At 38.9% G+C, this 13,001-nt stretch overlaps 1 long non-coding RNA gene across 1 annotated transcript in view; it reads left to right on the plus strand.

The window, feature by feature from the left end:
* Positions 1-6,768, plus strand: part of LOC110568230 (uncharacterized) — a 178,214-nt gene extending 171,446 nt beyond the window's left edge. The window contains exon 3 of the long non-coding RNA XR_002478521.2: positions 4,826-6,768. This is a non-coding gene — a long non-coding RNA (uncharacterized LOC110568230). The remainder of the gene's footprint in view (positions 1-4,825) is intronic.
* The last annotated feature ends 6,233 nt before the right edge of the window (positions 6,769-13,001 follow it).

Consider the following 13,001-nt stretch of genomic DNA (forward strand, 5'->3'; position numbering starts at 1 on the left):
CTGGTATATAGCGTGAGTCAATCCCAGTTGTGCTTTTCTTTTTAAAACTGGCAACACAGAAAGAGAAGCAGCTATGTAGAATATGTAATTTACTAGAACAGGATTGAAATATTTGTTAAACTGTGAGTTTTCTTCATTGTTATGGCAAAGAACTACTAATATATTCACAGGGATAAAGTGCAATCGAAGTGAAATAGGGTACTAAAGAATGAGGCTGTAGATTTCAAATCGTTGACACAGGTCCCAACCTCATGATCTGCTGTCATTTTGTGAGATGTTAAATCTGTACTTTTTGATGCAGTAACCATGAAAAAATGCCTAGTGTTTTAAAAAATAAATCAGGTTAGACTTCAAATAATTTAAACAAAGAACACTAGAAATTTATAACCTACATTTCTAACTTTATTTTCAAAAATGTTTGCTCACATACAACTTGTGTTCTGAAATAGTGCCACTAGAAAGACAGGAAAAGCTGCTGAACATGAATTTGTTTTAAAAAAGTGTTGTTGAAATAATCTATGCTTATTATACTGTGTTATAGCTATGTAGTTAAGCAAATTTTCTCGGTTCTAGACCTGTAAAGAGTTTCTTCTTAATTTGTCTAAAATCTGTCCATTTTCTTTCCAGTATTCTATACTAGGCTGTGTTGAGATGCTACTTCATTCATTCATATACCCACTTATCTTATTCAGCATTTATTAAAGAAATGGGTATTGAGTACCTACCCTAAATCCCACATAGCGGCAGCTATTGGGAATACAGTATTGATCAAGACAAAAGATACAAAGTTGTTCTCATTATGGTCTTATAATATTTTTAAATGATGTCTCAAAATGAAATGGTAAATAAGGAGAAATATTCCAAATGATACCAACCCAGTGACCTGATGAAACTGCATTGGCTTTGCAAAGATGTTGAGGTTTTCTTTGTTGGTGCCTGATTTTGAGAAACTTCATGGAGCAGAACTTTCAAGAGTTGAGATTCTAATAGACATAAAATTCTTTTCCAGGAGACATGCAATGTGAAGTAGTGTAAAGCTTTCCTCCTTCCTCACTTCCTCAACCTCTCCTCTCTTTCATTTAATTAGTATGTTTGAATCTCTGCTAAGAACAAGGTTGGGTAAGGGTCTGGTGGGTGAAAACACAGTCTCTCCACTCCTAGAGCTTATTGTAAAGTAGAAGAATAAGGAAGGAATTTTTTTAAAGTCATGCAAATCAATGTAAACTCTATTAAAAGTATGATATTGAAGGGTACATATAGAAATGACAGATGGAGCTCGCTTAGTCTGGAGATTCAGAAAAATTACCAAACATAGGTACCTTTATTTCTATTTACAGAAAATTATCAAGTTCTACTCATGCAATTGCTCAGTTCACTTAGTCTCAATCAATGTCAGGAATGACATGATTCTTTTGTCTGAAATGCTTTAAAAAAGGTCTGCTATTAAATATCCTAGAAAAGGTTACTTTTCTTATTTGTATGGCCAGACGACTCTATTAAATAATTGTGAGGATGGTTAATTTTCCTTCCTAGTGGGTAAGCAGTATCTGAGTTGAGAATGGATTCCCCCATAGGGCAAAAATAGATACAACCAGAGCACTTTCTGCTATAATAACATAAAATCTCCCTTCTGGATGCAGAAATCCAAGCAACTGCTATTTAATCATTACATATATTTGTCTTATGGGCTACAGAAATGGTTCTTTTTAGGATAACCCGGAAAACTGAAATACTGACTCCTGAGGTTCATTTCTAGACATGTTGATAGGTTTGATTTAACTGTGTTTTAGAAACTCTCTAAGTAATTCTAATGTGAAGCTCTGATTTAAAACCATCAGGCAACAGTGATCTCAAACCTCAGGTCACTGTTATTCTAAATGTGACCTATATTCTCTGATGTATGGAACAGTCTTGCCTATCATTCTCAAAGTTTGGCACTCTACAAGTGTTTTGACTCCAGGAAGAAAGGTCCCAGCACTCTCAGAATAAGAAGCATTCTATGCCAATTACATGTTATTGATCATCACTGGTTAATACATTTCAGAGATGAAAAACTTGTTTTATAAAAAATCTTGAGGCAGGGAATGTTTAGAATACAATATGAAAAACTATGTGTGGGTTTGAAATGTATCTAAAGACTGAACCTCATGACATAAAGTATAGCGGGGATGTATATTGAAGTATATTTAGAGCAACAGACATTTAAATCAAAACAAAAATGTGCAGTTACAGTAACTATAACGTTTGAACTGGAATGCTGAGAAAAATTTCTATCCAAATTCAACCAGACTTAAACTATAGTAATGATACTTAAGGCTACACAGTGATGTGTGTGTGTCATGCTGGACCCCTAGTGGTTTCAATAGGGATGGGACTATGTTAGAATGGCCTAATAGTTCTGGATGTCTGCTGCTTCACATGTTCATCTCATTCATTCATTCATTCATTCATTCATGTATTAATCATTCATTCATGTAATAAATTTTTAAGGGTCTAGTCTGGGTCCCATACTGTGCTAGCTCCTAGGATGTGGCAGAGAACAAGGCAAACCAGGTCCCTATACTACAATGCTTTGGACCACAATGCTTTGGACCATCTGATTTGGACCACAGACAAGCAGACAAGCAACAGCAGGAATCTGTGACTAACTGAAGCAGAGGTCTGACATGGGGGTGTGAAGGAAGCTCAACACAGGGGCAATTCACCAAACTATGGGTTGCAGAAAAGGCTTCCCTGAGAAAGTGACATTTAAGCAGTAACTTGAAGAATGAATAGGAACAGTAAGAAAAAGAAGAAAGTGGGGAAGCCGATTCCAAGCAGAAAGAACAACAATTACAAATGCACAGGGTGTGAGAAAGAGAACAAAGTCCTTTAGTGCAGTTAGAAGTTCAGTATAATAGGAGCAGGTAGTGCCAAAGTGGTAAGTGTTACAACAGGAAACCAGAAAGGAAGAAGGGTCAGGTCACAAATGCTTAAAAGAGATTAACACTCAGGCTACTGTATGGCAAGTGAGTTGGAGATGAGATGAAGAGACTTGTTAGACTGTCAGAGGAAATAACAGTGCTTGGAAGTAGGGTAATGACAGTGAGGTAAAGAACACTGGATACATTCGTGAGAAATTTAAAAAGAATTAGGGGCACCAATGCTTCATTTAAATTCCACAGAGGATAGTAGATTTCTTTTTGGCTTATTGTGTTCACTGACAAATCTCAAATGCTTTGAGCAGGGCCTGGCACACAGTAGAAGATGATGAATATTTGAGGAATTGATTAGATATAGTAGGCAACTTACAAGAATGGAGTAAGAATATTATCCAGGTTGTGGGCTTGGGGAAACTGGTAAGCTAGTGGAATATTTCATGTTATCATGGTGGAGATGGCTATGTAAGGTATGCAGAGGAAAAACAGAAGAGGAGCTAAGATGCACCTGAGGAACACTGACATTTAAGTGACCGAGAGATGAAGGGATTTCTCTCTTTTTCCAGAAACCTATTTCCCACCTTCTTCAGTATAAGCCACTAGACCTCTCTCTTCCAGAAGCTCTTATTTTATTAACCTTGACTCAAGCAGAGAGAACATTAATATCTATAATTTCTCAAAATCCCTTGATGTTCTAAAATTTATGGCTAGTGATCACTTCTTCATTTTCTACCTTAAATCTTGTTTTCAACCTAACAAACATTTTGGTGTAAGGCACAGTGCCATTGAACCAATTTATACTATATTTTCACTTGATATGGTAAAGTCATAGTCATCCAATTTAATTGTAGTTATTATCATTTTTTTCTGCAGAGCAGAATTATCAGATTCAGAAAGGGAAGAGCCTAGAGAAAGCATCTAGTCATGTTTTTGTTTTACACAGGGAATCTGTATGTACGCAAGATTATTTAGCAGCAAAATGGAGATTCAAACACAGATTTTCTAGCTTGCAGTTCAGGCTTTTCCCACTATGCCACCCTGTGTCTCATACTTTCATAAATTCTAGTTTCTGTGCTTATTTAGGTTAAAACCCCTTGAAGGCAAAGACCACATTACTTTTGTACTGTTTCTTCATCCTCCATATACCTAGTACAGTGCTCAGATATACGAAGGGGCAAGGAGCCCTGGAGCTGATGTTCTGGATGCTACCCTTAAAAATGATTGTACAATTTCCTTGCAACATAGCAAGGGTTTCTTTCACTCGTGTAATGTTGGTGTCAAAGATGCAGGCACACAGAAAATCTAAGTACTTCCTCAAGGTGTCACATTCCTTCAGCTCCAGTTAGGAAGACTTCTTAACTAACCTATCCTGTAGGCTAAATCCAACCCCTTCCACTTGCAACCACACAGTGTATCAAAATTAAGTATTATTTTAAAAATCGGTAACACATGCATATAATGCCGGTTTATGATGCAGCTATCATGAGGGTGTCATTCTATTTGCTCACTTGTGCAAGACACCTAAATTTATCAAAGACATAAAAGATAATGGCAAGAAAGTGTTGGGATATACAAACATTACTGTCTGTATTTTCAGACTGGATATTAAAATAAGAATAGAAGCCACATTGGAAGGCCTCTATAGGCAAGGCTCTGTACTAGATGCCTTGCATACATAAATTTATTTCAATCCCCTCAAAAACTGTGAGGTGCAGAAACCAAGAATCAGAGATTGTGGGGGATTTTCCTAAGGATACAGTCTCTAAATGGCAGAGTCAGGATTTGAACTCAGATCTCTCTGATTCCAAACCCATTCCCCTCTCATTATGATACATTGAAATACTCGAAATTCAGCCTTCTGTTGATCTCTCAATAATAGTAAAGAATATTATTATTTTTTTCTACAGGAGCCACATTCTACTTGTGTAGAGGCTGCGACAGTAACCAGCTCATCCTGCCCTACTCACGTTACCGCATCTTCAGGGATTGACTACCATCAGCCAAGTCACTAGCTGAGGCAAAGAACCAGAACCCACCTTGAACTATGATCTAAGACAGGGTGTTCAATCTTTTGGCTTCCCTGGGCCACAGTGAAAGAAGAATTGTCTTGGGCTGCACATAAAATATACTAAAACTAATGATAACTGATGCACTTAAAAAATCGCAAACACACAAATCTCATAAGGCTTTAAGAAAGTTTATGAATTCGTGTTGGGCCGCATTCAAAGCCATCCTAGGTTGCATATGGCTCCCAGGCCACCAGTTGAATAATCTTGATCTGCGATAAAGTGGTTCTGGCCCTCAGGCTAAATTTCTCTCATTAGTGTTGGAATGAGGTCACGGCACACACTTTCATGTTTTCTTCCTACAAATTACTTGGATGAGAAATTTCCCTCTCAAAATACTAAAAAACTGAAGAGGAAAACAGCTACTTCACCCTTAATTCTGATCAAAAAGGGAAATTTGTGAACTAAAAGGCAGTCACATGTTCCTTGGGAAAGAAACAACCATATGATCTTCATTTAATTAGACAGATAATAAAACTACACATTAGTTAGTCAAAATATATTTACTTATCCTCTGTTCTGTGCCAGACATTGTTCTAGGAGCAGGAGAGGACAAGACAAAGGCCTACAGCCTCAGATTGCTGATATTTCTATGTACAGAGAAAAATAGACAAACATTAGGAATTCAATGTTTATCCTAGAGTTTAGAAAATCTGACTTTAATTATTTTTAGAAATTTTTAAAACCCAAAGTCCTAATACAAGACAAATGGTTCCGATTTTTCTTTGTGCTTTTTAAAAAATTTACAGTAAGATATTTTGAAAATGGTAACCTGGTTTTAAAGTGAAAATGTATTCAGTGACTAATGAAACTTCCATGGGAACGGTGGAAAGAATACCGTCACAAAGGATAGTTGCCATTTTTTGATTGTTACTTAAAGTCTTGGATATGTTAGAAAATGTATTGCAATTTTAAAATCAGATTCTTTGTTACTTTGTATCACTTTGATTAAGGCAACACCCTATTCCATAGAGAAAATATAGCTACTCTGTTCATCTCCACTTGGAATAAATTTTAAACTGCATTTTTAATAAAAATTTTAAAGAAGAGAACATGGAACAAAATTTAAAGTATTCAGGAAAATAATTTTATTTCTAGAGACACTAGAGAAGAAAGTTAACTCGAGTGACCAAAGACTCCAGATGTTCTAGTTTTTTTTTTTTTTTCTTTTTAGAGATTAGATAAATTTAGTATGTGGAAAATTGCTAGAATGAATTCTTGAATATAGTTTGTGAGCATGTAGGAAATGAAATGGTGATTTTTAGGGGATCATTGGTATCTTAATAACAAACTATGCTTTTTTAGTGAATAGAACAAAATTTGCCACAAATATAGTGTCTTGATATTTATAAGTCATTTTCCAAAATCTTTCACAATATCTATATAAACAAGATTTTTTAAATTGTATGTATAACACTATAGTTAGCAAGTTTTATTCCTGGTTCCACAATAACACTGATCAGTGGTTGGACGGAAAGCCAGCAGGATGCTTTGTGTCTGTCCTGTTCAACATTTCTACAAGTGATTTGGTGAAGATACAGAAGGCATGTTATTGAATGTGCAGATGCACAAAGTTTAGGTTTGAAAAGAAAAGTTATATTAAAAATATCAATCATTGACTGGAACAATTGGAAAGGACATACTTGTCTGGCTACAGGGACAGAAAACTCATTACCATGGTGACCTTTTCAATGGGTTTGGTAGGGCCAGAATCCAGAACTCATTAAGTGCCTCTTTTTATAGCATAATAGCAATTCATTAATTATTTTCACTGTCTAGAAAGGACTAGACTAGAAAAATAATAATTATTGTCATTGTCTAGAAAGGACTAACTTTAATGGTAAAAGATAGGCTTTTTGTCATCATTTTCTTCAAATGAATAAAAATATAAAAATTAAAGTAGGAAAATATCCCATAGAAATAATGTAATTCAGCTTTTTTCTTTAAATAAAAAATATTTTATAACATCCTACGTATGTGGCTAATCAAGCCTTTGTTCTTGTTTTGTTTGTATAGTGCTGGAACAGTGCCTGGAACTTAACCACTCAAAAAGTATTTGTTGATTGAATGATTTTATGGAAGGGAAGTGCACACCTTTCTTTTTCTTTTTTTCTTTTCTTTTCTTTTTTTTTGAGATGGAATCTCCATCTGTCACCCAGGCTGAAGTGCAGTGGCATGATCTCACCTCACTGCAACCTCCACCTCCCAGGTTCGAGTCATGCTTCTGCCTCAGCCTCCTGAGTAGCTGGGATTACAAGTGTACACCACCACTCCTGGCTAATTTTTGTAATTTTAGTAGAGTCAGGGTTTCACCACGTTGGCCAGGCTAGTCTCAAACACATGACCTCAGGTGATCCACCCGCCTCTGCCTCCCAAAGTGCTGGGATTACAGGGGTGAGCCACTGCACCAGGCTAAGCTGACACCTTACTTAAGTACCACATTTCATTTCTAGAAGCTACTAATTTCTGAATTAGTCTTCCTTATTCTGAGTAAAACCCATTTTTCTATAACTCTCTAGTTATAAGACACAATTATGCTCTCTGATATGAACAAGGTAAATCTAGCTTTCTTCCAAATGTTTTAAGACAGCTGACATTTTCCCTTCAAGTATTTGCTATTTTTTCCAGGTGGAAGTTAACTAACTCCTGAACCTTCTTCATACAACATGGCTTTTTATCCTTTAATCATTCTTTTCATTTTCCTCTGAATGTGTGTTAAATTTTCAAGGATTTTCTTAAAATGTGGTGCCCTGAACTGAAAAGCTCTTGAGATGAAAGTTGAACACGATAGCACATTATTGTAAGATATTAGCTGTCATAGACAGCTATATAAGTAGTAATTATTTCAGTCTGAAATCAATTAAAACCTTTAAGTGTTTTCTTAAACTACAAGGAACTCCAAGCCAACGTCTGAGTTAAACATGTTAACTTTTTTCAAAGGCAAAATTATACTTTAGTTTTTTTTTCCTATAATGAGTCTTTTATTTTCTTATTTTCTTAGCAGAAAGATAAAAATGAAGCATTTATTATCAGAAAATGCTTTTTGTTTTGTAAAATCATTTAAATTTGGTTTTAAAATCTCATACAGGACTAATCAGATAACACTAGTTTTTCTGTGTTCAGTCCTGAGCTTTCAAAGCAACACCCGGCACTCATGGCCTTGGCCCTCCCTGGGCAGGAAGCCTGTGGAGGCCCGAGGTCAGCATGGGCACTTGGTGAGGGAAGCGCAGGAGTCCAGCTAGGGTAGAGGCCTCTGGAGCACAGAAGAGCCAGATTGCCCAAGTTTCCTTCTAGGCCAAACAGACACAAAGATTGCATGAGTATTATTGGCCAGTAGGGAACCTTGCTTCTTTACTGTGTGCTCTGAAAGGAGGAAGAATGCTAGGATTTTTCCCTGGAAGGGAGAAAAGAGTAAACAAGGAAGCACATCAGGACACATTCCTCCCAGTCCTCCTCACATACTGAGTCTGGAATGAATATAAGTCAGAAGGAATCTCTTCCATATGGACCTAAGAGGGTGCATAGCAATTAGAATAAGAATTCTGTTTGTTCATCCTCAGGCAACAGAATTTGAGCAATTTGCAGGTCTAGGAAATATAACAGTAGACGTGAGGAAGACCCAGTCTGCACTCGCAGGAGCCCCCTCTTCCACTTTTCCTGCACCACAGTGAGCCTGCCCTGCCTGCCCACTTTCCCTTCCGGGCTGCTGCAGGCCCTGAGCCTGTTCCACGTGAAGGCAGTCATGGCCAAACAAAGCCCGTCTGCCCTCAGCAATCACACAGCTGAGACACTCTTGGCATTTAAGAGCATAGAAGTTGGATGAGGGCTCAGCAGTGACTCATGCCTGCAATCCCAGCACTTTGGGAGACTGAGGCAGGTGGATCACGAGGGCAGGAGTTTGAGACCAGCCTGACCAACATGGTGAAACCCCATCTCTACTAAAAATACAAAAATTAGCCAGGTGTGGTGGTGCACACCTGTAATCTCAGCTACTAAGGAGACTGAGGCAGGAGAATCACTTTAACTCGGGAGGCAGAGGTTGCAGTGAGCCAAGATCACACCACTACACTCCAGCCTGGGTGAAAGGGTGAGACTCCAACTCAAAAAAAAAAGAAGTTGGATGAGTACTTTCAGGGGAAGGACAGAAGGACCTACCAACCTACTAGTGATATCTAAGGGGAATCTTTCTAAGGTACTGATAATTCCACTCCACCTCCAAACTTTCACACTACACTCAGCCAAACACAAACTTGATCTGAGAAGACTCTTTCTCCTTAGAAGAGAGGCTAGCTACCACATCTTGTTCTCTGAGCATTCCCCTTTGGAGTTGTATCTCAAATTTCATCCATTTCAAGCCACTTATCAATGTATTCCTTTAAACACCTAACAGCTCTCTCCCTGAGAGGAATTCCAGTGATAAAATTTTCTCCATTCCAAAGAGGAACACAACTTTGCAGGTCTAGACCACGCATGCAGTTTGCTTCAAAGTAGCATTTCCAATGATGTTTTATGCCCCCCAGAGTTGTTAGGATGTAAACAGCTTTTCTGAGGCAAATAAAACAAGGATCTTGAAGAGTGGTACTTTTGGAAATACCCTGCTGGCCAACTGATCAAATATGGGATTGTCCAAGGCTAGATCTTATGTTCTTTTCTTTTAGGGGTCTAGGCTCCACTTCCTTTTCTAGGCCAGGATGATCGGGCAGTGGTCCAAATGGAGCCAACAGTGACATGATAGAAATGAGCTCTTTCCTTACCTGCCTTGCCATGTAACTTTTGTCCCTTGCCATGAGTCTAGCTTTCTGCAACTATAATAAATCTGGAATGGCAGATCCTTGATCTACACTTTTCTGAGACCTCAAAGGATGAGTCGTCCCCAGGAATATTGGCTAACTCTTTGCAAAAATTTCAGTGTCCAATGCTCCGTTTCTAAGAGTTCAAGAAAGATCTGGGTGAGTGTTGCAACACTACTGGTCTCTAGACTGGGGAGAGATTCAAGCTACTGGATATAATAAGAGGCTATAATTTGTCTGCAGGATGAAGTGATCAACCTCTAGAGTCTAGTTCAGGAGGAAGCAATTTAATTTCTGAACTACTGAACCATAATTCACAAGCAGAAAGGATTTCCACATAGTTCAAACCATTCATTGTAGGAATGTAATGTTCAAATATCACTATATGGAAAAATAATATGTTCTGTTTATTTATTTATTCTTTCTGTTTATTTATTCTTTCTTTCTTTATTATTTATTTATTTATTCTGTTCTATTTATTTATTCTTTCCATCCTCATCCCCAGCCAAGCCACAATCTTTTATTCTGAATTCATTTTGAGAAAAAAATATTAAAAATATTTTCCCAACAAAATAGTTCCTCACCATTCCCTCAGATATATTTACATATGGCTGTTGCAATGGTCTCCAGGTACAATGAGACAAAGACTTACAATAAAGAATGCCAACTGAAGGAAATGAACAAGTAACTGACCAGGCATCATTGCGCTCCACTGCCCTCCCCCTTGGCAGATAATCACTCCTATTCTCTATTTTCCTCATACCTTTTGATGCTAAGGTGACAAGATTTGGAGAGACTTACCCTACCACCAAACTCAAGAGAAGATGCTGGAACAAAGCTCTAAACTTACAAATTGGAGGAAAAATTAAATGCAACACCATCTTTAAATTATAATCAAGGCATTCCTCATCTTATTTTCCTTTCTTTTTTTTCCCTACTTTTTGCAAACAAATAGCCTTGTTTTACTTGCCTCAGAAAAAGTTATTTTGCATTCTAAATACTGGATAGGCTATCCCCAGCCAGACAAAACACATTAGTGGATTGTATTCAGCCAGAGGAACGCTTTGCAAGTCTAGACCATACGTGCAAATTCCTTCAGATTTTTAAAAATCTTATCTCTTTCTTCCAAGTTCCTCAAGAACTCTGTAGAAGACCCTGAGTTAGGTTTCATTCACATCATTATCTCATTTAATCTCCTCAGCAACAAGTAAGAGAGATAGTATCTCCATTTCACAGAAACAGACTACAGAGAGCTTGAGTTCCCCCAAGAGCACACAAGCTGGTAGGTGGCAGAGCTAGGCAAGCCTGCTGTGACTTTAAAGTCCATGCACTTAATCCTTAGGGCTGTGCTGCTTCTAGGTAGTAAATGAGGAAAGCAAAAGCAAGCTCCTTGTTGAACTAACATTTGGCTGCTGTATCTTCAGGGTGCTACTGTGGCCTGAGGAGCCACGATGCTGTGGGGCAAAGGAGGGAGGGTGACCTGGACACTCTTCCTTCTCATCCCACTCTATGTTTGCATCACACGTCTTTTCTGAGAATCTCTCATTCTCTTTTCCCAGCCTCTAGAAGCAACAGGATTTGGCGGAAAACTGGCAGAATTTTTTCTTCCTGTTCTAGTCTGTTTTTGGTCATTGTGAGTGTTTAGGTAAGTCCTAATTGTTCTCAGTTTCAAATCTCTAAAACAGAGTAATTATCTCCTATTCTTTCTGAAACAATAAAATGATCACAGTGTATGAAAGTACTTCATAAATGGGAAAATAATCTATGTAATAAATTAGTTCAAGCTTAAATTTGAAAAGTTGAGAACCAACTAGCAAAAATTCAAGTGGCATAAACTGATTTTTTTCTCTTCAAGTATTGTACCAAAGGTTCTGAAATGCATTGATGATATGGGAGATGGAGTAAAATGGTCAAATAGAAGCCTGCACCCATTGTTCTCCCTGCAGAAACACTAAATCGAACAACTATCCATACATAAAGCACTTTCATAAGAAGCAAAAATCAGGTGAGTGATCACAGTACTTGGTTTTAACTTCACTGAGATTTAACATCACTGAGAGAGGCACTGAAGAGGGGAGGAAAGACAGTCTTGAATCACCAATGGCACAGTGATGGCCTCTGTGTGCATGGGGGAGGGAGGGCACAGTGATCGTGGAACTTTGCATTAAAATGCAGTGCTGCCCTGTCAAAGCAGAAAGCAACACTGGAAGAACTCAGCTGGTGCCCACAGAGGGAGAACTGAGGCCAGCCCCAGCCAGAGGTGAATTATGCATCCCAGTGTTTAGAACCTGAGTTCCAGCTAGCCCCATCACTGTGGGCCAAAGTGCTCTGGGCTCCTAAATAAACTTAGAGGCCAGTCTAGGTCACAAGGACTACAAGTCCCAGGAAAGTCCTGGTGCAGTGCTGGTTGGAGCAGGTGAACTTAGGGTGCAGGTGACCTAGTGAGATACTAGTCAGGGCATCCAGAGGAGCGCTTGTGTCATGCCTCTTCCAATGCCAGGCAGTACAGCTCCCCCAGTCCCAGAAGAGATTCTTTCCATTTGAGGAGGGAGAGGGAAGAATAAAGAAAACTTTATCTTGCAACTTGGATACCAGCTCAGCCACAGTAGGATAGGGCAGCAGGCAAAGTTCTGAGGCTCCTATCCCAGGTACTAGCTCCCAGATACACCTTGGGCTAGAAGGGAACCTGCTGCCTTAAAGGGAAGGACCCATTTCTGGCAGGATTCATCACCTGCTGGCTAAAGAGCCCTGAATAATCAGCAGTGGTACCCAGGCGGTATCACCGTGGTCCTTCAGTGAGACTCAGAAATGTGCTGGCTTCAGGGGTGACTCCAGTCTTTTCTCACCTTGGGTGGCTATGGGAGGGGCCCCTTCTGCTTGAGAAAAAAAGAGGAAAAAGTAAAGGGACTTTGTCTTGCAGCTTACCTACCAGCTTGGCCACAGTAGGGTAGAGGACCAAGTGTGATCTTGGGGTTCCCAATTCTAGGCCGTGGCTCTTGGATGACATTTCTGGACCTGCCCTGGGCCAGTCAGGAGCTCACTGGCCTGAAGGGAGACGTCAGAGTTCCACCTCTGCCATTTACCACAGCCTGACTGAAGAGCCCTTGGGCCTTGAATGAACATCGGTGGTAGCCAGGCAGTACTCACTGTAGGCCTGGGGCAGTGGTGGCCACTAGGAGAGACTCCCTTGCTTGTAGAAAGGGAAAGAGTGAGAATAACTTCATCTT

This window comes from Aotus nancymaae, unplaced genomic scaffold (assembly GCF_030222135.1).
Source record: "Aotus nancymaae isolate 86718 unplaced genomic scaffold, 86718_ANA_hifiasm-v0.15.2.pri h1tg000036l, whole genome shotgun sequence".
Taxonomy (NCBI): domain Eukaryota; kingdom Metazoa; phylum Chordata; class Mammalia; order Primates; family Aotidae; genus Aotus; species Aotus nancymaae.